Source organism: Dermacentor andersoni, chromosome 6 (genome assembly GCF_023375885.2).
Source record: "Dermacentor andersoni chromosome 6, qqDerAnde1_hic_scaffold, whole genome shotgun sequence".
NCBI classification, from domain to species: Eukaryota; Metazoa; Arthropoda; class Arachnida; order Ixodida; family Ixodidae; genus Dermacentor; species Dermacentor andersoni.
The window spans coordinates 28666723-28693816 of record NC_092819.1 but is presented as its reverse complement, the minus strand read 5'-3'; the positions used below and the strand labels follow the sequence as shown (position 1 = coordinate 28693816).

Sequence of the window (27094 nt, the reverse complement as noted above, 5' to 3'; positions counted from 1 at the left end):
GAGAAAGCACTGGAGTGTGAACGACCTTATATAGATATCATGCAACAACAATCAGCCTTCAGGCAAGACAGAGGGCTCACAAAATGATGTAGACTTGAATTGATTCACAGTGGGTGAACAAGTTGTTGAGGCCGGAGCAAACATATTGACAAGAAAGATGGGCCTGTCTTGTTAGGAAAAAGAATTCGGCTGCGAAACAAACGCATGCACACAAGAAACATGATGACGCCAAGCACTCACTTGTATTTGACAGGGCAACTGCTTTATTGTCGAAGCTGCTGTTACCCTGACAAAGACAATTCGGATTATATCATTCGTCTACTGTTTAGCAATCGTCACACCCTTTCATGGCGCGTCTGATGATGTCTTTAAATCAGGTTCTTAATTGAAATCACATATCCTTTTGTGTGGCAACGTGAAGCAACCACTGCACGTGACCGAAGCTTCCAAACTGCACCTTAATTCTCTACCAAGTGTCGAGGTCATAACCGTCCGCGGTTACCATACGTTACCAGGCTCAAATCATTTGAATGCTGTTCACCTTCTCCTAAGGCCTGGTATAGGCCGTCCTTCTGAAGAAACTGTTTGAACTCCTTTATTGTCGATTCCACCATGGATGTCTGCAAACGAGGACAAGGCGTCTCAGATTTGACGAGACAGTTTTACCAAAACATTTAGCGAGTATTTTCTTTTAAAGATGCAACGCAATGTAACCATACGCAACACGCCAAAACAATAACTCAAGCCACTTCTGTATGAAAGAACGGCTTATTCTCCTTCGTTTCGCAGGAAACTGATGGCTACAAGACGTGCGCAAAAACTTCGGCAGCACTACAAAGAAGCTATATCTGTTTATTTTTTTAATGCACCTACGTATGAAGCAGCCTGAAGTTCCCAAAATAATGCGCTGTCACAGCTGTTCCCGTTTGCGCGCAAGCATGGCAAGCATAATTAGAAATGATAATACATACGCGATACGACGTCATGAAGGCGGAGGAAAGGTGAGCGATACTAGTGCTCACCTAAACCTTTAATAGTTGGTTGCGATTAAGCGAAAACCGGGAAAGCTGTCAGACCACACAGCAACACAGAAACCAAACCACGCCAACCTCTCAGCACCCCGTGACTCGTTAAGCGATGTCGATTGGCATTCTTGGCATAAAAGAGCTCAGTGCGACCGGTGAGTTGCGCAAGCGTGACATCGGAAAGTTGGTTATTCGAAGTGCTGTGCACCAAGAACACACCCATTGACTGCAACGTAACTTAGTAACACAGAACACCTACAACCAAGGTAGTAATTCTCCTTGTTTTTGATGCTAGCAGGCTTCTACAAAGAAGCCACCATCTCATATTTATCTCATATACTGTGTATTATATCTTCGCGCTCATGAAAATTCATAGATGGCTTACACCGTTTACTTAAATGTAACCTTCATGAAACTGCAGAATGTTTCCGCAAGAAAATCAGCAGGAATTATGACACAATCATACTTTATATTTGGAAGGCATCGCAGTGGCTAGGTCAGTGTGAAAAGTGAACAGAAGAACACGTTCACCACTCGTCGCCTGAGAAATAGACTGCGGACGGAAGGCTTAATTTTATCAATAATCCTATCACAGCAGTGTGCTACGACATTCGGCTTACGTCAACGCTCGGTGTCATGCTTATCAACGACCTCCCAGCGGAAATACCCTTGATTCCGCTAAAAGCTTGCTGGAGCTGTTGGATCGATTATCACAATGCCGTAAAATCCTACCATATTCAAATTATCAACAAGCCAGGGTTCCCAGGTTTGGCTACTTTGCGTCTTTGCGCCAATTTAACTGCTTCTGAAGGCTCGCGTCGGGAAAACATTCGGGTTGGCTACATGGATACTTTCTGGCTACATTTAAAATCAACATTTTTCTATAACTACAGAAAAGCCAGGCAAAATATTACAAATAGATGGTATAACTTGTTGTACTACGACCATATCCTCACCATGTGTATTTGAAAAGGAGGACGCAGCCTCCACCTTGCAAGCGCCGATTCAACAAGTTCTGGCTCATTCCATGGAACGTTGAGTGCTCAGGAAATCATGTGATGGAAATAGAAGTTTTGTTACGGTTCCATGATGAATTTGAGTGAGGGCATTTGTGAACACATCTATATATGGCTCTAAAAACTACTAGAAAAAGACTTTTCGTAAGTGATGCTATATGATATTCCCTTGCAAAGTTGAGATATGGCACAGGGGTAGGTTGACGAATGACTAAAAAACGAGCATTGTTCACACGGCGCACTCGGCTGGTACTAGAGTTCAGTGACAACTACTTGCGTTTACTTGATCATTTATACAGGCATAATTCCCGAATAAGAGTACGGAGCCACCAGGTCTAACTTCATCCCCAAGTCACGTTCTAAATAAGTGGAAGGGCAGTAAACGTAAGTCCAAAAATAGCAGTTCATAATAGGCCCAACACACTGCCCTGGGGGACTCGCGATGCAACAGTAAAGTGGCATCTTCGTTATGAATATGCACGAAATGAAAGCGATCAGGCAGATAGTTTTACGTACAGTAATCTCATAGAATACATCCAAAGTACCTAGATTTCACTGCCAGGTCTCCCCACTTGCTGGTTTTTGAGACTTTCTTTACCAAATTAAAATTATCGTTCCTACTGAAATCTTCTGCGACATTACACTTCTGGTACATCGGGTACACGGCCTCGGGCTGCTGGTTACCAGGGCATTCTTTACCACTTACGCCCAGTCAAGCCGGTGGAAAGAGCGGGGTCATGAGACATATATGACTCCGTCAGGTATTGTTACCTTTTGTCTTCCCTTCCCAAATGTAAAGTTGCACACTTGAATAAAGCCTTCAATTAAATTCTATTGCTTAATCTATGTTCCTGAAGGCACAGTAGAGATGACCCTCACAAATGCATCAACAGTATCAATTAGTCTTCAAGTAGCAAGTTACGGAAGAAACAGCAAACACTTGAGTGGAACAGCCTTAGCAGATGTTTTCATTTGTCAGTGCCTAGCTGACTATGCACTGAACATTGCCTGAGAACAACAAAATTCTTCCCACTCTCTTCCACACACACTTCAACAAAGCTTCATATGTGCTCCTAAAATAAATAAACGCTTAAAACAATCCTCAAGAACTTCATGATATATATTTAATGTGCTTCTTATGAGCTACCCTGGACTCTATATGTATAGAACATATCTACAAACATACAACTTTCAGACTACATTCAAAATAAAATACACTTGCTTGTTTTCTGCCTATTTGCTGACAGTGGAAATGGTGATTACTGGTTGTCCTTTCAATAACATTAGACAGAAATATATTACAGGTCACACTCACTGTGGGAATCAATGCTATGCAAGGCATGTTGCAGCAGTGGCGTAGCTAGGCCATCTGGCACCCGGGGCCCATAGGCATTCTTCTCTCCTCCCTCCCCCCCCCCCCTTGTGTAGAAGGGAAGGCGAGGATTTCAAAAATTTTAGGGGCAGTGGGGTGATGTTCAAGCACCAGCACAACCAACTTGGATACCGCGCATGTCCCTCCACCCTTCGCTTTCATTCCCAGAGATCGCGAATGTAGCAGGTACACATGCCGTTTCATTTTCTGTACCAAATAACACAGGGTGCTGCAGTAATAACTTGTGATAAGTGCATTTGCACATCTGCTGTCAGACTGGAATGCTTGGCAGCCAATGCAGATGTGGCATAGTGGAAAATATGGCTCACAAGTAACAAAAACATCTTAATAAAGTTAATAATAAAATTAGCAATTTTAGAGGCAACATGGCATTTGCAAAATTGAAGCCTGACAGTCATATGTTGCTAAACAACAACTTAACAGAAATCGTTGTAGGTACTACGGTGTGCAGTATTTTGGCAGTGGGCAGCCCTGATCCCAAACGAAAATTAAATAGCGTGCCAGTGACGCTGATCTCCCCACCGTAAAAGAAAATGCCACCTGCTTCCCTGCTGCGTGGACGACAGTGCTATGACATTACGAGTTCTTGTCATTCTGATCCATATAGTCTTTATTTGCTGCTATAGCCAAATGTGATTATCCTGCTGTGGCACAACCACAAGTTCGGGAACGGAATAGAGCATGCTTCGCATCGATTCTTGATGTCACCGTGCAAAAAAAGAGAAGGCCACGAAGAAGTCCGTGCCAGCGAAAGACTCCGCTACTGTTGGTCTGCACTCGCAATGGAGAGGATAGAGAGATCGACACGACTGGTGCACTATTGGATATTTCTTTTGGTACTGCCACACTGGGCCGCCTGCAGTGTCAAACTACTGCAGGCTCTAGCACCCAAGATGATTTCGTTTAGAGAAGTCTTTGTTGAGTTAATATGACTGAGTCTTCAATTCCCGAATTGCAATGTTTCCTCTATAATTTCTAATTAAACAGTTATTTAATATATCTTATTTTAGGATAGCGCGGACTGAACGAAAGAGGGACCCAAGAGTCACATCGCTAGACTGTATGCTTAGCAACGCACGAGCGTGAGCGCACCGCACACGAAACGTTCCACTAAGGCGAGCACGTTAGCGACCAGTTAGCGAACTGAACTTTTTAGCCTGCACATTCATATTAATTATTACATAGGATATTGATAAAGCTACAGCCGACAATTCTGCGACATTACACTTCTGGTACATCGGGTACACGAGCTCGGGCTGCTGGTTACCAGAGCATTCTTTACCACTTATGCCCAGTGAAGCCGGTGGAAAGAGCGGGGTCATGAGACATATGACTCCCCCCCCCCCCCAAATGACATCTGGGGCCTGGGGCCCACGGCCTTCCAGCCCTCCCCAGTACTACGCCACTGGCAGATAGCTGTCTATCTAGCCTCATTTCGGATTGCGAAAAGTATTACCAGATGGAACAATGTGTCTATGTAAGGACTATGCATATGAACTAAGTGTGTGTCTACAGTGACGGCAGCGATTATGACGGCTTGACAACACTGACACATGGGTGATGGCAGCAGCATGGTGACAACAGCAGCACAATGTTAATGACAGCAAGACTAAATCATGATGATGGTCGCATGGCAACTGCCAATGCCAAAGGTGGTGCACTGGAAATTGAGGCAAGACAGGCAGCTTCCTGCAACATGCAGGATTGAAGCAGAGAATGCTTCACCTTAGGACGACTTTTCAATCGTGTACCTAGTACAGAAGTGTTAAAAGAAAGCCATACCTTCATCCTCTCAGTGTTTGCCTCCCTATTCTCCTGCTTCAGGTGTCTCCTTATGTATCTGTAAGAGACAGTCAAGGACCATAGTGGCAGAAGAGTGTTGCAAGCATTCAGGCTGACAGATTTTGATGTTACTAACACACACACACAAGTACTAAAAGTACAATGTAGTAAAGGCTTCTGGATTAATTCAAGCACCTGGGCTTCTCTAAGAGAGCATGCAACACACCTTTAATATGAGGAGTAACCCCACCCTGTATCTACAGTATGTCAAGTATGCGCGCAACATATGCAGTTTGGTGAGAACCAGAAAATCCAAGGGGTACAATTTTTAGTAACCACACAATGCCAATAGACAAAGTTAAGGAAAACATAGGGTAAATTATGAATTCCTTTATTGCACAGCAGAATTATGAATGAGGGACAAATTTTGAAACTTGCTTCATATTCCTCATAAAAGGAAAATGAAAAAAGAAAGACAGCTTGCCACAGCTGGAATGATGATGATGATGATGATGAGCTAAGCACGCCACCCTGCGGTACCTCAGTTTCCTGTATTATTATTATTATTATTATTATTATTATTTATGGCGCAAGGCCCAATCATGGCCTCAGAGCACCAAGCAATGTTGTAATGCAGTCAATTATGCAATTATGACAATTGGCAGCGTGGTCAGCTATAACAATGTAACCTGGCTGTATAGGGGTCTAAGAAGCAGGAATAAAATTATTAACTACTAAAATAGCCACAATGACTTCTCAGATGTGTTATGAATTTAAAAGATATGCTCTGATGGTATAAGATACTAAAATATATAAATGCCAATACCACTATTGCCTCAACGAGGCCTTTAAATGCAAGGGCCTTTAGGCACGTGCTCTACAAAATGCTACTATCGCAGCACTAGCCTTTGTCAAGATGCCGTGCTACGAAACTTTTGGGCCTATAACTTGCAATGAAGTAACGTGTTGCTGAAAGTAAAAACTGATTTTCTGTTTTAAAAAATGGGTCGGCACCAAGCAACATTGCCGGATGAAAAAGAATATTCTGTCGGTAGGCTAGAGGGAAGTGTTTCTTCCTTTCAGCTTCCATTTTTCTACACTCCAGCAAGACATGGAGGACGGTTAGCGTCTTGCCACATCTACAGCATATGGGAGGTTCACTACCGGTCAACAGAAAAGAGTGTGCCGTACATACGACCTATCCTAAGGTGGCAGAAAAAGACCTCGATTCGCCGTATTTTTGTTATTGGTAGCAAATTTTTAAATTGTGGCTTGATTAAATGAAGTTTATTGGAGGTTTCGGTGTATAACTTGTTGCCAATGCCTTCGAAGTTTTTTGCGCAGAAATGGCTTTATTTATGTGGCCGCAATACCTACGGAGGAGTTACCAGCTTTCATTGCAATGGATATGGCAATTTCATCAGTAGACATGTTGCCCTTAATGCCTCTGTGCCCAGGTACCCAACATACTATGACATGCTGATTAGACATATATGCTCTGCAGAGGAGCGAATACATCTCATTGACTACAGGATTGTTGTGTTTCTGGAGTGACATTAGAGATTTTACGACACTAAGAGTGTCTGTGAATATAATAGCCTTTTGCAATTTTGTTTACTTGATATGTTTCACAGCTGTCACTACAGCATATACCTCAGCAATGAATATGCTTGTTTTCAGGTAAAGGAAGTTAGATTCTGAAAGTGGTGGGCCGATGGCTCTATATGAAACGCCAGCATGCGACTTTGAGGCATCTGTGTAAAATTCTTGGCAAGAGTATTTGGACTGAAGTTCAAGAAAGTGCATTTTAATGTGCACCTGGGGAGCGTTCTTTGTTATTTGAACAAATGAAGTATCACACTCAACAAGCTACCATTGCCATGGTGGACATAGCTTGACAGGAGCCATTAGAGGACTTCAAAAAGTGGAACACCCGCTTCTTGACCAAGTTTCCGTATATGCAATGAGAAGGGTTCTCTAACTGCCGGTCAATTATTAAATAAAGTTGCAGATGTCATGTTGTTTACACTTACGTAAGAGAGATGTTCGCAGTTAGCATTTACCTTCAGAAAGTACATAAAACTTGAGTAAGACCTCTGAAGATGAAGCGCCCACTTATTAGCTTCAACATAGAGACTCTCTGCAGGACTTTTCCTGAGGGCACCAGTCGCCAGGCAGATACTTTGGTGACGGTCAGGATTCGGCATCTTCAATGCGCTAGGAGTAGCTGACTGATAAACTATGGCCCCTTAACTTAAGCGTGATCAAAGGAGGCTCTTGTAAAGGTTCATGATGCCCTTGTTATCACTACCCCATATTGTGTGTGACAGAATTTTAAGAATGTTCAAGGTTTTTAGGTATTTGTTTCTAAGGTACTTCAGGTGTGAAATAAAGGTTAATTTCGTGTCTAAAATTATGCCTAAAAATTTGTGTTCTGTGCTCACAGATATGTGCTGCCCCTGAAGTTCTATATCGGGATTTGCTATGAGGCCTCTCTTTTGTGTGAAAAGAACACAGCTGTTTTTGCTAGCATTGAGCTTAAAGCCATTTTCATTGGCCCATTTAGACAACTTTAGACAAAGCTGTACTTGTCACTCACAGATAGTGAGATAACATGACTTAAACCCAATCTGAATGTCGCCAATGTATACCGAATAAAATATACTATGCGGTAGTGATGAGCGAAAGGAATTCGTTTTTATGATAAAAAGTGTGCAGCTAAGCACGCCACCCTGCGGTACCTCAGTTTCCTGTATAAATGGTCTCGAGAGAACATTATTGATTCTGACACAGAATGTGTGATTTGATAATAGCTTTCGATTACATTAAGCATTTTTCCGCGGATGCCCATTTCCGACAGGTCACATAGCATTCCATACCGCCATGTTATATAGTAAGCCTTTTCCGAGTCTAAGAACACGGAAAGAAAACTGTTTGTGCACGAAAGTGTCACGAATATATGCTTCAATGCAAACGAGGTGGTATGCCATCGACATTCTTTCCCTAAAGCTATACTAATATGGGTCAAAGAGCTTGTTTGATTCAAGGAAGTGTAAAAGCCTGTGATTGATTTTTTTTTTTTTTGAAGAGTTTACATAAACAACTTGTGAGTGCTATGGGCTGGTAGCTTGCCACAGAGGACAGATCTTTCCAATTTCAAGACAGGGACTAAAATTGCCTCTTTCCGTGGCAATGGAATGTCTCCTGTTTCCCAGATAATGTTGAAAACAGACAACAGAGCCATCTATGTGTCAGGATGAATATGTTTTACTAGTATGTACATTACTCTGTCAGTTCCTGGTGCCGACTTCGCACAGTCATTCGAAGAAGCTCTGTACGGTTCAGCGCCTTACTTTCTATCTGTTTATGTTTCTGGAATGACTGAGTAGTTCGCTGAGCTAGACAAACGCTCGAAATGTTGTCCCAGAGGGTTCGCCTGGCCTTGAAGGCTGTAGCCTTAATCATCGACCAAAGGCATATGGTAGGCTTGTCAACCAATTAATTTTCTTAGCCTGTTCCAGGCATTTGCTTCTTGCAATATGTTGCGTTCGTCCGCCTTGGGATTTCACATGCTTAAAGTTTATGAGGTTTTCTGTCGTTGGAGGCTGACGTAGTAAACGCCAGGCTTTGTTTTGCTCCTTACACACATTTTTGCATTGGTCATTCCACCACAGCACGTGTCATTTTTGTGGCCCCCTTTGTCTGTGGAACGCACTTCATTGCAGCGTCAATTATAAAAGCGGTAAAATAAGCAATAGCATCGTTCACACTAAAATGTTTAACAGCGCTTCGCTGCATCTGGGTCATTTCCTCAAATTTTTACCAATCTCCGGATGCAACTTTCCACTGAGAAGGGTGTGGGAGGAATTCATTTTGTTCTAAAGTTTTGAGGTAGATGGGAAAATGATTACTCCCATATGGGTTCCATTCTAGGCATGGTAGAAGTGTGGCAGAGCAGATAGCTAAATCTATCGCAGAGTATGTGTCATGCGCTATATTACAGAATGTCAGCTCCTTTTTATTTAATAAGCATGCACTTGAAGAAACAAGGAAAAGTTCTATTAAGCGGCCTTTGGCATCGCATCGGAGTCTCCCCAGAGGGTATGGTGCATTGAAATCCCCGAGTATTTAAGCTCAGGCAGCTCATCAATTAGACTAAGAAATTCTGTTCCTTGGAGTCGATAGTGGGGTCGCGACGGTCCTTTGGCTGCGCCGTCCGGCTTGGAGTAGTGTCCATTGCCTCTTGAGAGGCACTGGACGTCCGCTCTTGTGAGCGGCGTGTTTGTCGTGAAGGCCTCACCTGAATAGACGATGCCTACCAACCCTTGGTGCCTACCAACCCTGAGGTCGATGGGCCCTCTTTCAGTGACAGAAAAGTAGCGCTGGCTGTTATTGCCAAGGAGGCTGGTGGCACAGCCGTGGCCGCACTTTGTGGGTTGGGCCAATGCCGGAATCTCCTGCAGCGTTGCTCCCTTACACGCCGCACCAACATACCCTGTGGTATTAATGAAACATGTTTCCGCGCTTCTTGAAATGATATGTTTTCTTTAAGTTTCAGTGTGATAATATCCTTTTCTTTTTCCACGTCAGACTTGATCGGGAATATATGGCATGATCACCGTCGCAGTTCACACAATGGAGTGTGCCAGTGCAGTTGTCGGAAGCATGCTCTTGTTCACCACATTTTGTGCAAGCGAGATGGCCTCGGCAGCTTTGTGAGCCATGACCAATCTTTGACATTTGAAACATCTACGTGGCTTTGTAATGTCTGGTCTTACTTGTGTTTTTATATATCCTGTATCAAGAGATTCTAGCAGTACAATTGTAGAAAAGGTGAAAATGAGATGTCTTGTAGGAATTTCTTTGTTGTCATGCTTGATCTTAATTATTTGTTCATTGACAACATCCTGCTCCTTCCTTCCTGCGAGCAGTTCGTCACTCAGATTCAAAAGCTCAGCATCTGATACCACACCTCTGGATGTGTTCATGGAGCGATGCGGGGTTACTGTGATTATGACATCACCAAAAGCCAGAATATTTGGAACAAGTTGGAGCTGGTCACATACTTTAAGCAGTAGGTCGCCACTAGCCATTTTAGTGATTTTGTATCTTTGACCTAGCACGTCGGTGAGAATTTTCGCAATAATTAAAGTTCTTTTCGTATGTCTTTTCAGAGCACTGACTATGTATCACATGGTGGCGCGGGAAGGATCCCTTGCGTTGGGCAAAAAATTGAGAAGTTTCTTCAGTGCACCCTCATCCTGAAAGAGGGCGATCAGGAAGTCGGGGAAAGGTGCTTAAAAGCGTCAATAACTTATATTTCAGTAGCTACGCCAGCCACCCACCACCGAGCCCAACAAGGGGACAATGAGAGACACGAACGAAGTGCAGATGTACATAGGTACTATAACCTAATAATATAGATCTAAGGCTGGATGAACTACACCAGGTTAACCCTTGCTGTCTGGGAAATTGGAAGTATATGAAGCGAGGAGAAAATAGGAGAGGTGGAAAGGGAGAGATAAAGACAGGAAAAAGCAACTACCAATTTCTCCCTGATGGGTGAGCCCGGAAGTGCTGTCTACATGAAGCCGAGGCCAAAGGGGCGTGTTGACTCCACTGAGGGACCGTAAAGGTCCAAACTCCCGGCATTGGCTCAACCCCCAGGATCCTCTTTTACCCGTACAAGGCTAAGCTGCGCACGGTAAGACGCGGGACGGTTCAACCCTCGTGTGCTCGGTTACGTGATATCGCAACACATCAAACGCCTGCTTATGCAGACACACCTGCGAGGTGCCACAGGACGGAGTCGAACCCAGAACCTATGCATGTAATGCACAGTGTTCTACCATGCATCTCATGCTGGTATTTATTCAAACATATTTCAATCAAGCTTTGGGGAGTGTTGGCCAGCACCACTTGTGGCCATGGCAGCAAAATGTGTAACATCTGTTAAACCGCAGGTGTCACGCAGCATATACGCAACATATGATCTTTCCAGGCGGTGGCAACTGGGCACGTGCCCCCCCCCCCTCCGCTGTTAAAAATAAAGTCTGTTAGTACGCAGCTCACATAGCTCCCCTCTACCTTGCTTCCCCTCTCCGTGCCCAGACAAGTGGAAGAACAAATTGTATGAGAAAGACATGTTCAGTTTAGCTGGGCTAGACTATTGCGCCTGAAAATGCAGTAGGTGACAAAGTTTTGCTGATAATTTCACTTATTGACCCGATAGCGTTAAAGGCCCGTGCTGCAGAAAATCCGGCATTGGCGTCCGGCATCTAGTGTTAAATGTTGCTTTGGCAAAAAGAATTTTGAACCTCGCACACCCAACTACGCAGGACCTCCATGTGGCGCAAGGAAATTACTGAACTAATTGAATTCCTCAACGTAAAATGCATAAAAAACTAAAGTACGACTTTCACACCACCTACAGACATGATAGCATCGGACTGTAATTTTAATTTACGAGAAAACATAATTCTGTTACGCAAGAACTAAAAAAAACAATTAACATAAACAACAAAAATACAGATACCACTTTGGCTGAGAAGATCATGCAAAGCTTCATCCGAATGTTGCAGAGTCACATTAATGCAAATTAAAAATGCAAAAGGGACGTGCTTTTGCATTCAAATTTATTTAGTACTAATGATAATGAGAACACAGAAGCCAAAAACCAAACCTATAGCATGCACCAGTGTGTCATCATTGTGAGTGGAAGCATTCAGACAAAAGGATACGCCGCTGCGTTTCGCGGTTTGTTTTGCTCTTTATGGAGGCTCGTAAGAGCTGAAAGAAAAAAAGAGAACATGAAACTTTGAGACAATAACTGAGGCATTAACAAACTTGTATTCAATATTGACATATTAAGAGCAGTGCCATCAATTCCACGTGAAAGGTTGAGACTATAGTAGTTATTCGCCTGCTAAAAAGCAAATGAATGGTTAAAACTCCATACTAAGGAAAGAAGCAGAATGCCAACAAAAGTGGAGTCATCAAAGAGGTTAGGTATTTAGGCTTCCACACAGAAACCTTGTTCAATAACTGAACAAGGTCTCCGTGTGCAAGTTGATGAACAAGCATCACTTATAGCACAATACCATGGACATATGTTGACAATTGACTAACTCCCTTGAAACTTGAGCTGAACTAAAAAGGATGCAGTGCAAAGCACCAGATGCTGAGTGATTAGCTGTAAGTGTACAACAAAGCCTGCGCCGCAGTGCTCAAGGTGCTCGCAATATGCTGCACTTGCACCACCAGTGTTATGAATACACTGAGTCGATTCCCAGTGGTGTGCAGGAACATTAGTTCTAAGATCATATGTGGCATTCGCAGCACGTAGTAGTGATATAGAGTTCATGTAATATTCAGTAAAACTGCAGGCCTTGAGTAAGCACCTGCAGTCATAACAATCGCAAAGCATGGCAGACATTTGCAGGTTATTGACAATTTAAACCACCATTTGCTAAACAGAGACAAAATTCTGCACATTTTTGTCTGCAAGTGTTATATATTGTAATGGTTGAACAATAACACCAAAAGAGATCCTTCCAGTAATAATCTAGCCAGGCAAGCTTACCTATAAGTAATTCCATGCAAATGAATGCATTTCCAGTGAAATTTATTAAAGCTTGTGAGAGCACTGGAGTGTGAACGACCTTATATAGACACCATGCAACAATAATCAGCCTTCAGGCAAGACAGAGGGCTCACAGAATGATGTAGACTTGAATTGATTCACAGTGGGTGAACAAGTTGTTGAGGCCGGAGCAAACATATTGACAAGAAAGATGGGCCTATCTTGTTAGGAAAAGAATTTGGATGCAAAACAAACGCATGCACACACAAGAAATATGATGAGGCCAAGCACTCACTTGTCTTTGCCAGGGCAACTGCTTTATAGTCGAAGCTGCTGTTGCCTTGACAAAGACAATTCGGATTATATTATTCGTCCACTGTTTAGCGATCGTCACACCCTTTCATGGCGCGTCTGACGATGTCGTTAAATCAATTCCTTAATTGAAATCACATATCCTTTTATGTGACAACGTTAAGCAAACACTGGGCGTGACCGTAGCTTCCAAATTGCACCTTAATGCTCGACCAAGTGTCGATGTCATAACCGTGCGCGGTTACCATACGTTACCACGCTCAAATCATTTGAATGCTGTTCACCTATTCTTAGTCACCGGAAACAGCGGCGTAGTGACGTCAGCACTGGTGTTCTGTTCGTTCGCAGTCTCCGCGACCGTGCCTGACCGTGCTTATTTCTGCGTGCGTACCGTCCTAATCTGCTTCGCTCGACCCTACATTCCTTTGATTGTGTGTATGTGGAGTGGTAGTAGACGTGCGCAGCATCAATTGAACTTGTAGGCCGATCATACCGGTGTTCTGTGCATCCTACGGTTGCACGAACGCCAGCAGCCGCGACGATGTTCCGATGTTCTATTAGTTCCCGCAAGACAAGAAGCTTTCACCTAAGTTGGAGGCTGCTGTGAAGCGAAAGAACTTCAAGCGCTCAAGAACGACAGTGCTGTGCTCTAACCACTTCCGTGACGACGATTACTACCAGAGTTTATCAATAATGCGTGCTTTGGTTTCTCCTTCGTGTAAGCATGCTGAACGGAAGGTGCATGTTTATCTCCCACCCTTGACGCAGGTTTGATTGCCAAGCGCCGCGAATTTTCTATTCGCACGTGTGTTGTGAAACAGCCTGCATGCAGCTACCATAACGCAGTGCAAGTGCAAAGTTTGCATGTGTTGGAAAGCCGGCTCACGCCAGGATGCTGCGCTCTCCCTTCTCTCGCGCACATGGAAAAACCGACCATCTCACATAGCCGACGGAATTCGCCGGTTACGAGTAGCGTGCTGATGGCGCGCTGATGAAGGTTCTATGCTACACGTGCTACAGCAGCCGGTAAACTTTTCCCGCGTTTAAACCGTCTGTGTAGATTGCCGACAGCTTTGGGGCAGCGCACAAATGCCGAAGATCGCATCACCGCTTACGTTCTACGAGGAGGCATGCAGGAACATAACACTACAGTTGTTTTCCCGGAAACGTACTCACTGGATCGCTGAGTGCAGCTTAGCAAAAAACACTCGCCAAAGAACATTTCCAACACAAGGAGACGCTAACACTTCGCCTTCGTGCGCGTGGAAAGCACTGCTTGCACGAGCATTTTTTGCTTCTTGGAGAGGCTGGCTCTTCGCAATCGGCTCGTACATGTAGGGACTAAAGTATAAACCCCATACAAGTGATCTTGCACGTGACAGCGCCAAGCGAGGCGATGGCTGTCGCGTTCACTCGTCGCCTACAAGCCGAACTCCACGCGAGCGATGGCTCGCGTGGAGCGCCAACACCGAGCGATCTGTTCAAGCGACGGCCTGTTTTGTCGCTCGAAGCCGTCGCCCGTCGCCGTCGCGCGCAAGATCGCTCTCGTGGGGTTTGGACTTAACGCTGAACTCCTCAGAAAAACGCAAGCTCTCGAAAGTTTCCATGACCGTCTCAGCAAAATAGCACCAAACCCACCGTGCTTCGTGCATAGCGGCAGCAGTCGGTCCGGACGAACACCATTGCTGACGTCACGAAGTGCCCGATCACAGGCGGAAACGAGGCGCGCGAGCTGCCCCGAGTCTGCTGCTGCACTTTTCGACGAAATAAAATCTGTTTGCGCTTCCTTTCGCTCAATTTCGATGCGATATTCGAATTCAGAGGGTTGAAAACCATGACGTACTGCTCTTCCCTCATTTTTTCTGGAAAGGCTTTCGGCTTCCCTTTAACGCGTTCACGTTAAAAACCATCCGAGAGTTGTGCGGCGGGTCACAAACACGCGCAGCGAATAGACACGAAGCAAAGCGACGCAGCCGCTTCGTCCCGTTGGAACCATCGCGCCCCGAGTGTTGAGGGACGCGCCTCAGTTTCAGAAGAGCCTGCAATGCGCGCAACGAAAGCCCCGGGAGATTCCCTATGAGAAGTGCAATGCCTCTAGACCATGCGAGATGCGGCGGTACGAAACAGCTCACCTGATGCGAAGCGAATGTCGAACAGTTGAGCAGTTCCTTGACACGTGTCTGGTCTGGCGAACTGGCGGACCTAAGTGATCTGTCGGAAGTGAGCTGAAGCCTTCTGCAATTCCACCTGAATCGCCTTTGGGTTTTTCAACCGACCATACCGCGGTCGGTAGGCACCGTGGCCACAGGAACGTTGCCGGTTCCACTGCGAAGAAAAACTCAAGTGGCAGCTCCTGAGGAGCTGCCGAGGCTGACCACGGGGAAGCCCCGTATACAATGGTACAAAAGTTCTCGGCACAACGTGGCGCGAGGTCTCTGGCCGACCTGGCCGAACTCGGCACATGGTCAGCGGGCGAGCGCGGCCCACATTTGGGGATTGACACTGGCCTCACGTTGGCCGACGTTTTGGCCAGCGACAGTGGGCCGATCTGAATGGCCAACCTGGCCAGCTGTTAGCCACAGTGGGAACATGCTTGGCCCGCTGATAATTAACAAAATTTGTTAGGCCGCTTGTTTATACATATATGTATTTGTTTTTATACAAGGTGTTCTTTAGTCGCTCCAAAATTTAAAAAATTTTCTGTGGCAGATATCACAATTCTAACCCTTGAGCTAAATTACACGATGATTCATATTTAAAACAGCGCCAAAAAACACGGACAAGGGAGGACACAGGACGAGCGCTGTCCTGTGTCCTCCCTTGTCTGTGTTTCTTGGCGCTGTTTTAAATATGAATGATCCGTACCAACTAGCTCGCACCCAAACCCTTCTGAGTTAAACGATGAGGCGCGGCCATTACTTCTACAAGAAATCAAAATGCTTATTCAATAATTACCATAATTGCACTCACTAACTTTTTAATTAATCATTTTAAGGTACATATCTAAATCGACGAATTATACCAGGTGAGTTCGCAAGGCGTATTCACTTGAAACGAAGTGTCCGACGAAATGAATTTACGTTCCAGTTATTTTTGTGTTTAATGCATCAAAAAGCGCTTTCACAACAGTGTAAGTGGAATAACAGTCCGTTTTTATCGCAAGATTGACGGCGCATATGTTGAAACCGATGCCATTCTCTATCAGAATTCGTTCCAAGTATGCTTAGCAAACTCGCTAGCTACTATTCGAAAAGTGAAATAAGTGCCGCAAAGTAACAAATTACAGAGTCGATTCGCGTAGTTACGTAATTCCATTAAGCGTTCAGATTTTTCGTAAAGGTAATGGCCGCGCTCATCGAGTAATTTATCTCGATAGTTATAATTGTGCTAATCTGCCACGGGCCTTTGTTAATTTGATGTAGCTAAAAAAAAAAAAAAGCACCGTATATGCATTTGTAAAGCAGCCGCACATGCACACAAGTGCAAGGTCAGCACACACAAGTACCGAATGCAGCGAATATTTCTGGTCCATTCACTGTGACAAAGATCTATAAAACGTACTTGGTAGAAGCACTCAAGCTTCTTCACGTTTTAATGCGCGTGACTAGACTAAGAACTGTACTGCAGAAATTAGGAAGCATACCTGATTCGGTGATGACATTTTCTAGGTACTGCTTAAAAATAAATATAATTTGATATTTGTACCGTATAGATTCTGATAACATCAAAAATCAGTTCGGTGAATTTAAGTCAAGCCCGTTAGTTGCACCCTGTCTAACCTACCTGGAGTCTTTCAGTGCGTCCTCTTTGTCTTGGGTTCTGAAGATCCAGTGCATCCCAACGGAGCTCACATCTTGCATTAGGCTTTGGAGTGGTTCGCTATCGAGGCAGTCTGCAAATGAAGAGGTAACGAAAAAAATCATTGGAATTGTTTACCTCGAACTGTCTGGCAACATTATCCCGCGTTCCAGAAGCTCAGGACAATGCTCAGGAGCTGAAATACGTGCCTTTCAGCGAGACAACGCTGCGTTTCATGACTCGAAATAACACAAAAAGTAGCCTTTACTTTAAAGACCGGCGTCTCAAGCTTAGCTGCAACAGGATGACGGGGGCGTCTTGCCCCCTCGGCCAAATCGGAATATTATGCCGTTAACACATGAACAGATATTTTTCATTACAGAGTACTTGCCTTTCTAAGAATGGTTAAACGGCTCTGCGTCGCAGAAGCGTCCGTAATGCTGGCATGCCGGATAACCGATCCAGCCGCCGCGACTGCCAAGCGGTTTCTCACTTCAGCAGCAGCAGCCACCGTATATTATAGCGTGTAAAATCAAGTGCAAAAATAAAGTTAGGCGTTACACTTAAGAAAAACAAATCCTAAAAACCTCCCGAGACCAATACAATGAAAAACTTATCCGATACACTGCCAGTTTATCTTTGACCTATCTTGTTCCCAGGAACCAAAGAAAGTGTTGGCTCTAAAACCTTAAAATGGGGTTTTTCCGACCTCGTGTCACGACCTCCGTGCTTTCTATAAAAAGTCCCGGATCACGTTTCGCGGGCCTATTTTAAATGATGTACCAGCGTTTCAACACGCCGGCTTGCGTGCGACCTGGTGAGGTACGCTTCCGTGGCCAAACGGTTGTAGAGTATCGGGTTTTCAAACAGGCCTCACAGTGTTAGAATCCCGACCGGCGAACACTTCTATTTATTTGCGAACATACGCAATTTTTCGTATGTTCACGACGGCGCGGGTCAGCTACCGATCTAATAAGGAGGTTGACCGGCCACGCTCGCTTATACCGACCTGCGAGAGCAGCCCACGGCCCCAGGTCACCCAAAGACGTTGGGCGAAGCAATTGGCCCGACTTTCTGCCGACGTGGTCAATGACCAGGCATGAGCGGAGCATGGCCCTCGCTTGTCCGGCCGACTAAGTCGGCCATCGGCCAAGTTCCATTGGGTAGCCAGGTGATGATACAGACATCAAGCAAGTCTATAACTCAAGGACACATCAGAAAAAGGAGAAAAAAAAACTTATTAACGTAAAATAACAAGCTGAAGGAAGAAAATACCACCCGACACTTGACCTATAAGCCCCCAAAGCAGGAGAAGCTAGAACAGCGGGAGCCCCGAAAGGACAAGACGCTTTCCCCACACTTATTCTAGCATGCTTCTTTCGAACCCGCCCTCAGCGGGAACCTGAGAAGAAGAAAGAAGAAAGCGCTTTCTTCTTTCTTTCTTCTCAGGTACCCGCTGAGGGCGCGGCTCACTGTAAAAAAGTAAGTAAAAGAAACAAAAAAGGAGATGATGCAATATTTATTTATTTATTTATTTATTTATTTATTTATTTATTTATTTATTTATTTATTTATTTATTTAAGAATACCTTAGAGGCCCCTAGAGGCATTGTGCAAGGGGGGAGGGTACACTCAAAGATTATACAATAATTACAATACATATGTGAATACACATACAAAAAAATACAGTATAAGAAATCCGCTAACATACAGTAATGTGGTGTTAAAATTGTACAATGGACAAACCGAATACTTTTGAACGCGAGATGTCACAATATAATCAATATAATTACAGAGCGAGAGGGACATCTTTGCCTATAACAAAGCAGTATTTAAGGGATAGTAGCACAATAATAACGAGAAAGGCTAGAAAAAATAATACATTAGGTTATGTTGAGTTTGAAAAATGCGTTGTTACAAGATGCCGGAATTTTTCCCGGTCACCCTCATAAGCGATGGCGTTAGGAAGATTGTTCCAAAGGCGAATGGCTCCTTGAATAGCTGAGTAGTTAGATGAATTAGTCTTTCCGTTGATGCGTTTGAAATTGAACAGATTGTACAACCGATGTGACCTCTAATGAGGAGTTTCAAGAGGCAGAACTGATGGTGCTGTATTATGGACATAATTATGAAATATATTAGCAGGGCTATATCATGACGGTAATGCAAGGGCTGTAGTGAGAGGTCGAGCTTAATTTGCGTTACGCTTTTGTTAAAGTCATAGCAACGTGAAATAAGACGCGCAGCCCTATTCTGAATAGATTCGAGTTTTTCGATCAAGTATTTCTGATGCTGAGACCGGACGGATGCGGCGTATTCAAGCTAAGGTGGAACAAATGTTAGATAAGCTAGTTTACGAATGTCTTTACTATAATTATGCAACTTGCGTCTTATGTACCCTAACGATCTCGATGCATTGGCGCATATGTATGCAATATGCGTTGACCACGAAAGAGTCGAAGTTAGGTTAACACCAAGATATTTATACTGAGTATCATGCAAAATAGTGATGTTATTTATGTGATAAAGAAATGTAGATTTAGTATGCTTGTGGCTAAAAGAGATAATTTTACATTTAGAAACGTTAAGCTTCATTAGCTAAGTGTTACACCAAAGAGAAATAAGTTCTAGATCTCTTTGAAGGATTGTATGATCCTCGGCACACATGATGGAACGATAAAGAACGCAGTCGTCTGGAAAAATGCGCACGTGTGAGGAAATGTTATTGGGTAAGGTCACTAATGTATACTAGAAACAGTAATGGCCCAAGAACCCTGCCTTGTGGTACACCTGTAGTAACGTTCGAAAAAGGAGGAAAAAATAACTGCTGTTAATAACAAGACCAGTATGCGAGCGGGCAGTCACACTAACTTAAAGGTGAATGTTAAAAAGGGCTACAATCAGGGAGAAATAACGTTAATAAAGAATTTAGAGAAACCAATCTCCAGTTGAATATCCAGTTGAATGAATAGGCCGCGTCGGAGTTGGGCCTGAGCTAAAGAGGAAGCTTTAACTCGGGCCCAACTCCGACGCTTCAAATACACGTAAACATACAACTTCGAAATTCAAATACATGTAAACGCAGAAACGCTTTTCTAAAATAACCCCTGAACCTATTTTAATGAAATTTGCTGCATTTGAGAGAGAACTTTAAATTCTAGTGACTGTTGGAAGCGGAATTGCGATTTAGGGCCTGAATTTTGTTGAAGTAATTTTCAAAAGTACGGGGAACTTTCGAAAAATGTAGAAACACGAAGTTTACAAATTAATAGCTCTCCGTCAAGAACACGTCGAGCTTCTGTAAACGGCATCCATTAGATTATTCCGAGCGGACAAATTCGATATGAGAATTCATGTATTACGTGAATTTGTTACGATGGATACAAGGGTTTTGCAAATGCTGTATTTACAAATTACTAAATTTATTGAGATTCATGTGTAACATGTCAGTTTTGTACTCTTTACATGTACTATGAGATTCAATTCACAGAATTGTGATATCATTTTTCGTTGCTGAGTTACGAAGTTGTAAACTTGATAGTCTCGTTTTCTGAAAATTTGCGATTTTTGCCAATTCATAGTAAAAAATTGACCTAATTTTTTTTGGATTGTAAAACTTTATTTGTCCAACAGATGTAGGAAAGGCTTTAAGCTTTCCCACCTAGACGACGGCCAGGAGTCCTTGGACCCTAGCGGCGGTTTCGGCCAGTTGGACGGTCTTCAGTTGAATCTCCGGATCGGAGCTGAGTAATAAGGTCTGCCATTGCTCTAAAGACTTTATCCTTCCCTCAGAGGGAGCCTGTGGGCATTCCCACAGAATATGATTAAGATTAGCCCTGGCTTTACATAGCTTACATTGGCTGGAGTACTGACCCGGGTAGTAGAGGCTGCACGACACCGGGCTTGGAAACGAGTTGGTTTGCAGGCGACGCCAAGTGGAGGCCTGGCTCTTGTTTAAGGATGCATCAGCCGGAGGATATTTAACCCGCCCTAGTCTGTAGTGTTGTGTGATCTCTCTGTAGCACACTAAGCGGTCTCGCCCCGTGAAGCCTTCGGCTAGCCCACCAGCTCGGAATGTAAGTCCTCGAGCTAATTCGTGGGCCGCCTCGTTCCCAGCGAGGGAGGCGTGCGCAGGTGCCCAGATTATTTCAATTTTCCTGCTATCTCTGCAGGTCTGCAGGATTCTGTTCGCCTCGGGAGAAATTCTGCCTCTGGCAAAGTTCATCACCGCAACCTTAGAGTCGCTGACTATAATTTTGGCTGAAGTACTTCCAGTTGCAAGTGCTATGGCAGATTCTTCTCCAATCTGAGAGCAATCCGTTGGAACTGTGCCACTGGCTATCAATCTAGTTTCAGCGCTCGCTACAGCTAGCGCCATGCGGCCGTTGGCATAGTCTGCAGCATCAACGTAGAGCACGTCCTTCGAGTTTTTGAAACGCTTCTCAAGAGCCTCCGCCCGTTTCTCTCTGCGTTCCTTGTGATGGATTGGGTGCATGTTTTGAGGTAGTGGTGGGATTATTAGTCGATTCCGCACGCTTCGCGGCAGGTCGACTTTGATGCCTTCTTGCCCCTCATAGTTTATGCCCAGCCTAGCTAGGATTTTCCTGCCCGTAGGGCTTCCCGCAAGTCTCTCATACTGCGAGATCCTCACTGCTTCAATAATCTCCTCAAGAGTGTTGTGGAGCCCTAGAGCTAAAAGCTTTTCATTTGCAGTGCGGATGGGAAGCCCCAGCGCCTGTTTTATACTTTTACGTATGATGCCCTCAATCTTCTTCTTCTCGAATGACCTAAAATTGAGGAAGGGAGCCACATAAGTTATTCTACCTATCACAAAGGCCTGGACTAGCCTAACTAGATTCGCTTCTCTCATCCCGGACCGCCTGTTGGCGATCCTGCGGATCAGCCTCATGGTCTGCAGTGCGCAGCCGTCTAGTTTCCTTATTGTTTCGCCATTAAAGCTGTTGGCCTGAATCAAAAGTCCCAGAACTCTGATTTTGTCCACTTTTGGAATGGGGATCCCCCCAGCTGTGAGAGAGATTTGCGGTTCCTCCTTACTGGCCCTGCTTTTCGGCTGGTATAGAAGCAGTTCCGATTTTTGCGGTGAACATTTAAGTCTCCTAGGTCCGACGTAACCTTCAACTGCCTGGATAGCCCTTTGGAGCTAAAGTTTTAAGGGAGAGAGAGAGAGTTAAATGAGATGCGAAAGGCAGGAGGTTAACCGGAAGATAGGTATTCACTTTGCTACGTATCCTGCTCTTGGGAAGGGGTAAGGGGAGACAGAAAGGTAGAGGGAGATGAAAGAAAAAAGAAATTCGGGACCCATTCCAACCTGTGAAGGTGGTTGGACAGGGAAGCTGTGGGGGAACCATCACCCCCTACGATATGGCGGCGTAAACAGTAAACTTTGGCAAACATTTTATTTTGTAACAATCGTCACCACTGCTTTGTGAGTTACAGAGTTACGTTATGATATACGGCTAAATTTTCAGTTCTAACCGCAGAAATGTTCTTTGCCAACGTAAGATCAATACACGTTCCCTGTGTGGTTGTTGACTGAGTGGTATCTGTGAAGCACATCAAGGCAAACTCGTCGGCGACCAACTGGACAAACCACCTGCTTTGTGGCTTGATAATGTCCATATTAAGATGACCAATAACAATGACCGGTGTGTTGTGGTTACTTGCCAGTTCGGAGAAGTGCGTTCGCATGAATCACTCGATGTCCGATCTGGGCGTTGAATATATGGGCTTACTTCCGGGGGCATGAGCCATTGCTTCCGCGGGTATGAGCCATTGATCATCACAGTTTTCAACATGTTCTCTATGATGCATTTTTTTCTTTTTTGCTTGCTTGCTTGGGTATGAGCCATTGCTGATGATGATAGTTTTTTCTCGCTCTTTTCTGTCCGTGGACACGATTGTGCCGTTTGGGGGTAGCGGTAAACAGCTTCGCTGTAAAAAACTTGGCACAAAACCCGTAGTCGCGTTTCTGATACGCTGGAGCAAAGCTTTCGCCAGGTCTGGTCAGCTCATCAAACCAATTACTAATTAATTGGTTACTATACTAATGAATCTAACTCAAACACCGTTTTTTTTCTTTTTTGCTGTTGTACGCATGTTCATTTAATGGCTAGAAATGAAGGTGATCAATTCGTTCTAATTTTCATTGATGCGGAATTATTTTTTGGCTTTAATATGAGAGTAGTAGACACATAGTATTAGTCAAGGCGTTCTACCTGCCGATGAGAAGAATAGTAATTACAAAGGGAAATTTTTGTGACCTCGGCCTCTCCTGTATACATATCCGTGTAGGCGCACGAATAGCACACCATGCCGCATGTCTGATATATGCACATTTTCTTTTTCTTTTTTTTTCTTTTTTACATATGTAACTACACCGAACCTCACCCACATTCTGTAGAAGGCTGTCGGCCGAAGGCGTGACGACACATCTCGCAACAGGCGCATATATTGGGCGCTTGTCGATATTACCTATATATATATATATATATATATATATATATATATACATACATAAGTTTTGTCACGCGTGGGCACCTCCTCCCTTCTCATGCAGGAAGGTACACGCTTCCGATTCGAGCCAGGGCGGCGCGCAGCAGTGATTAACCTTCCGCGCTGTACAGCGGCGTGTACCTCCGCCAGCTCATTATACGCAGCCGGGCGTGAGGACCTCCTTTTGGGCAAAATACAAACCACCCATACATAGGGCGGGCGACTTTTTCGAGCGGCAGTGGCAGCACACAGCACGAGACGAGAAGCGTGTAAGCGCGCGCTGTCGCGCTTTGGCTCGCCGCGTGTTGCCGGGACCGGGCCAAGCGCGGGGTCGGCCGGGAAACGGGCCTTCAGGAAGGTGCTACTTTAAGAAATCGCACGACGCCGCTCGCTCGCACGCCTTGCCCGCCGGCCTGCACCTCTGCCGCGCACCGCGAAGCCATCCTTCCACGGGGCTCCCTTCGCCAAAACTCTCGCTTTTCGCTCATCCGCAGATTCTCGCTTTTATTTTTATTTTATGTCTTTTTTTTTCTCTCTCTGCCGCCTATGGGGGAGACGCACTCGCGGTGGGGCTTTCTACACTGCTGCTTCACTTAGGCTTTCTGCGTCTCTCTTGTACGTGATTTTCGGGCTTTCCTTCTGTGTACCTTTTGTCAGTTTCTGTTTCTTGTCTTACCTTTTTTCGTTCGCTATTGTTGTTGTTTCTGCTGACGTTGCCGTTACCTTTCTCGCTTGCTCGAGCGTGACGGAGAGGAGACGCGGAGCGCGTTGTGTTCGCGGTGTGGTGCGAGCGCGCGTTGTCGTGGTCGCCGTCGTGCGCTCCGCAGTTACGCGCGCGCGAGATTGCCACACGCCGCCGTTTCATTCGCCGGGTGATCCCGGAGGCGCCGGCAGTAGCGCGAACGTGCGCGTTATTTCACGAGGAAGCGCGGGGGTTCCCGGATGATGTTTCCCGTGTATGTGCAGGTGCGTGTATAGGGTAACGCTCCATGCGGCGTTCCGAGACATGAGCGGGCCGCGGCGGAAGGCATGGCGCTTTCGAGGGACGAGAGGAAAGCGCAGTGGCGTATAACGGAGTGCGCGAAATCATCATCATAATCAGCCTGGTTATACGCCCACTGCAGAGCAAAGGCCTCTCCCATACTTCAACTACCCCGGTCATGCTCTAATCCTGGCCATGTTGTCCCTGCAAACTTCTTAATCTCATCCGCCCACCTAACTTTCTGCCGCCCCCTGCTACGCTTCCCTTCCCTTGGAATTCAGTCCGTAACCCTTAGTGACTATCGGTTATCTTCCCTCCTCATTACGTGTCCTGCCCATGCCCATTTCTTTTTCTTGATTTCAACTATGCGCAGAGTGGTGGGGTGGCCAAATGTAGATCAGGTTGGGGTGCGCGAATGTTCGAAAACTTGAATGACGAATCTAACGCATATTGTCCTATTCGATTTCGGCCTCCGAATCGAATAATCACTATTCGTAAGCACAAATATTTTTGGCATTCTTTTCGGATACTTTTAAGCATCTATCGCGCCAAATTAAACGTGAAATTGGAAAAACGGTACGATAAATTTCATCTCCGTGAACATAGGCACAAAACGTGAGAACTTAGGGTAGTGGAGAGGGCTACATTGCTCAGGGCGCCATAATTGACTGGCTTTACGGCGATCATTTGCACACTCCGAAGAGCTATCTTCGTGAGACGAAGCTGCTTAATCGTTCATAAGGGTCCATTTGTGCTTTTAATGCTAACGTTATGAATGCTAGGATGCGAACGTCTTTTTATATTGATTGTTAGAGCGCCCTGTTCAATACTCAAGAACTATTCGTAAAAGTATTCGATATTAGATTCCATACGCTCCTGGCACTGTTAGATCTGTGCTTGACTGAGTCTCGAAAGTCGAAATGATTCACAGACTCTTCGATTGCTATACGTACTACACACACGCCACTTGAGCGAAATTAATTTCGAGACTTACAAATGTCTCAGTTGGCACGGGCTAAAGGCAATCAATCTGCCTTACAAAGGCTGCAACTCCCAAGGCGGCAACCACTTGTACTGCAGTATAATGAAACATTAGTATTCTTCAAAATACTTAAATGATAAACCGCTATGTCATTATATACCATATAGTGAACCGGAAATAAAACCTGAAAATAAAAAGAAAACAGCCTATGGAACACTCTTTACACAGTTTGACTAAAGGATGACATTTTTCCCATTTATGTATTGTGGGAGGAGCATACAACGCAAACGTTATGCATGATTGCTCACTTAACTCACACTGAAATAAAACGAACAGAGCTGAGTGGTAATCAAGGAAACCAACTATAATAAGCAATAAGCAATTAAAATATGATATATTGTCTCCTTTTTGAACTGGGGTACCAATACATGATCCAAGTTTTTCTCGTATAATATTGTCATTATTGTGCAGCTAATCGAAGTCTGTTGAAATATATGTTAGTAAGAATAAGAAGACACTACATGGGGACATTGTCCTAGCCACTTGCGAAGCGTGGGCGATTTTCTGTGATGCTCAGTGCCGATGAAAAAAAAAAAAACGTGCATGCACGCTGGGATGTGGAGCACGAGACCCTCCCACCATCGTCCCCTAGCTCTACCTCTATATAATACATACTTGTCACTTGTCATACTTGTCGTTACAGGGATACATCGGCCAATATACGGCGACGCTCGCTAGACGCAGTTGCTGTACATACGGATCTGAGCACGCACGAGGCTTCTAAAATCTGATCGTTAACTTTTTCTTTCAATTATCACGCCTACATCAGCTGCTCCCTTTGTTACATTAAGCGCTTGCGGAAAGTTGTACTGTGTGTGCTCATGGCGAGAAAGATTATTATGAGCGCACACTTTTACGATGAAATAGAATTTCGCATTCTTGGTTTCTCTTTCTGAGTTCGTGCCTTAGTGCGCGCGACACATACATACATACATACATACATACATACATACATACATACATACATACATACACACATACATACACACATACACACATACATACACACACACATACACACACATACATACATACATACATACATACATACATACATACACACATACATACACACATACACACATACATACACACACACATACACACACATACATACATACACATACATACACACACATACACACACATACACACACACACACATACACACATACACACATACATACATACACACATACATACATACATACATACATACATACATACATACATACATACATACATACATACATACATACATACATACATACATACATACAAACATACATACATACACACGCGCATCCAAGGCAACAGAACAAGGTTAAGCGCACGTGCAGTGTTCGACGCAAAAGCCCGTGCGCATGTGTGCGCCCCGTGCGCGACAATGCGTGTTTATAGACTTCGCTCAATCTCTTTCCTCATCATGCAGATTGCAACGCTTTCGCCACGTATACACACGCCCGTCACCCGGCCGGGGAGAGGCGCGGAGTATACGGCGCGCATATAATCTATATTTGTCACACGCCCCAACGCGCGGTAGACGCGCGCGCGTATTCTTACAACTCGCATCCTATATATACATACCCTTACCTTGATGCGCAATTTGTTCCTTGCCGTGCTAAGACCGCGCGTACCATGCTATAAAG

General features: G+C 44.6%; 1 long non-coding RNA gene across 2 annotated transcripts in view; it reads right to left on the bottom strand.

The window, feature by feature from the left end:
• The window catches only part of LOC129382278 (uncharacterized), a 47475-nt gene that overhangs the window by 6763 nt on the left and 13618 nt on the right, over positions 1-27094 (bottom strand). For both annotated transcript variants that reach the window (XR_008610379.2, XR_008610380.2), the window contains exons 2-5: positions 15243-15435; positions 11957-12005; positions 5217-5274; positions 542-620 (exon numbers count right to left, since the gene is read on the bottom strand). This is a non-coding gene — a long non-coding RNA (uncharacterized lncRNA). The remainder of the gene's footprint in view (positions 1-541; positions 621-5216; positions 5275-11956; positions 12006-15242; positions 15436-27094) is intronic.